This window comes from Morone saxatilis, unplaced genomic scaffold (genome assembly GCF_004916995.1).
Source record: "Morone saxatilis isolate NCDOM2014 unplaced genomic scaffold, NCSU_SB_2.0 Contig2, whole genome shotgun sequence".
NCBI lineage: Eukaryota > Metazoa > Chordata > Actinopteri > Moronidae > Morone > Morone saxatilis.
The window spans coordinates 27,034,370-27,037,440 of record NW_023339762.1 but is presented as its reverse complement, the minus strand read 5'-3'; positions in this window follow the sequence as shown (position 1 = coordinate 27,037,440).

Here is a 3,071-nt window from a genome sequence, read left to right as displayed (position 1 = left end):
TTATGGGGATATGTGGCTCAATAGAGCTGTGACTCTGTCAGCCTGGCTACAGTGCTGAAGAGGAACCTGGGGTTGTTCTTATTTTCTTCTATTAGTGTTGAGTTATAGGCTCCTCTGGCATTACGGAGGGCCTTTCTATAGGTCTATCTTGCCAAATTGAGCAATATACTAAAAGGAGGAATAGAATATTTTAACTTTTTTAAGTTTTTTGGAAGTTGGAAAACAAGGGAAGAAATAGGGTATGTAGCCTTTATTGACTGTAGTTAATTATGATCCTTGTTTGATCATTGATTAAGTATGAGGGCTTTATAATATTGAAACCTAACTCAGAGGGGATTCCTTAAATGACCAGTGTGTCATCTAGTGATGAAGTTGCAGATTGCAACTAACTAAACACGGCTCACATCTGTATTTGATGACGTGGGAATGAAAACGGGCTGGGAAGTGTGTAAGAGGAATTACAGTGGCCGTGAAAATTGCGAAAAATGCAAAAGGCCCTATCTACAGCCAGTGTTTGGTTGGTCCGTTCTGGGCTATCGTAGAAACATGTCTCTTCAACACGGTGGCCTAAATGGAAGGGGACCCGTAGTATATGTAGTTAGAAATGGCTCATTGTAAGGTTACAAAAACATGATTCCTTAATTGAGGTGATTATACTATATATTATATATTATATAAAAAATATATTATATTCCATTCCTGACATCATTCTTAATGTACCACATTGGGCCTTTAAGACAAAATCCTCTCAGTGACTTGAAAATGTTTGGGAGCCCCTGTTATAGGTCACTTGTGTTTTGGCAGCCCTCAGATCCCATACACAATCACTGTACTTACTGTATAAAACAGAAGAAAATGCACTTGAAAAGCACACTGTAGACAGCTGTAATGATTAAAATACCCGTAGAAGCATACCAGACTCGACTGAGAGACTTCCTGTGTTGACAAGCTGTGAGACAAATAGTATTTGTGGCTTTGAGAATTGTGAGAATTTGAAGTTGATGCTGGTTCTGGTAACCCTTTATGCCTTTGCTGTGGAGAAGTACTGGGACTCAAAGCCATGCTAATACTACAGGGTCTCCCTTCCACTGCCTGCACACAAAAAATAAAAAAAAATCAAGGAAAGTATTTTCACATGATCAAATGGCTTTCTTTCAGCATTAAGCAGCAATTATTTTGGTCCAATTTAATTTTCTTAAGTTGGGTCAACTTAATTTAATAGGGTTAATACAACTTATTTACTAACCAATTTTACAGCTGTAAAATTACACTAGAAGTTGAGCCAACCCAAGTAAACTATGTTGACCCAACTGTATTTTCCATGATTTAATTTAGTAAATTCAAAGAATAATTGTTGAGCGTAACATTTTTAAAAAGTACAACAAACAACATATAAAATAATTGTACATGTATTTGTTTTTACATCTGGCATTAACAGATACATTTCTGTTCTCCTAAGCTTCCTTTGTAACATATAACATTTAACTCGAAATTTTCAGCTTTTCAGTGCATGAAACATAAACTCATTCTGTAGTTTATGTCCACCTAAGCCATGTCTGTGTGACCTCTTGGTGGTTCGGTTGTACTTGTGTCAGATGTGTAGTAGTCAGGAAGATTGTAATCTTTCCCTGCACTTAAGAAGTTGTTTTTGTTTCATTGCAGGGAGGTAAACATAATTTTTCACTACCCAGATAGACCTGAATGATCTAATAAATGAATATGCTTTAATTAGTTGGAAAGAGCATGCACCTTCTTCTGTTGGCTTTAAAACTGTATTTTTAATCATTCTGACTATTGCAATGATGACCCAGACCTACGTGGGAGATTCATATGTTGGATATAAAGATGCCTATCAACAGATTATCCTGAGTAGAGTAAGCTTTAAACCAGAATAGGGCCTGTTTATTTATCAGCACGCTAACACTCTGTGGTCTGTTGGAGCTGCACTGTATCAGTGTGTGTACTATTTCAGCTCCAGTAGAATGTGAGAGCAGGTAGTGATGTCTGTGGGTCCTTTGCTAAATAAAGTGGAAGGCTTGATATGAAAGCAAAGGATATTCTTGGAAGTTAAGTTCTACAAACATTATGTTGTGGGAATGATGGCTAAAGGGATTTCTGTAAACAGAGCTAACCTCTCCCAGACCTCCATCCTGATCAGCAGCCTCCTATAGCCTGTGTCAGACTCAAGCTTGCAGTGTCAGGACAGTATAGTGCCAAACACTGGTAGATTTTAATTTTCTGTTCACATTCACAATTATTAAAAACAAAAAACACTACACTGACTTTTGAGTGAAGAAAAAAATGAGCTCCTGCCATGGTGGTGAGCACATCTTCTGAAATTCTTCTGAAATGCTAAACATTTCTGTATGTATGTATGTGTATCTGTATGCTTCAAACTAACTAGGCGTAGAGCAAGTCATCAAACCACATCCAAATGTAAGTGTTTCTACCTTGGCGTGGGCGATTAGACGTTCTGAAAATACAGAGTGCACTGGAGATTTTACAGTCACTAGCACTTTGACGGTCGTTTCTTTGTGGTACCTGTGATGTAGCGGAGCTAGCAGCTCAGAGAGGCTAAATAGTTGTAATATTAGTGGAAAATTGCTTTGCATGTAAATGTAGTCAATGACCACATTACATGAACAAACCAATAGAGCAATGTAACTAGATGGCTATGATGATTGGATAAATTACCTTCACGTATTTCTTGGGTGACATACTGTAGACAATGCAACTGAGCTGTGAGTACTTAAAAAGTGTTATTTTATGATTACATTATTTTTTGAGTTCAGGTTTTAATCACCAGTTTGAAACCTATATAGTATTATTAATGCAATCTTGTGTATTAAATATTTCAAAACTGCTATATTCTGCAGGGCACTTCCAAAATGAGAAAAAAGATAAAAATTTAGATCATGGATCATAAATAGATTGTGATATCTATTATAAAGCCAGATGGCTGACCACTATTTCCACAAAGTTCTGAATGGCTGCACTCAAACGCAGTGTGAAAAGCCTTTGTTGTCCATGTAAAATTAAACAGAAAGAGAAGTTGTGTGAAGAATGAAAAA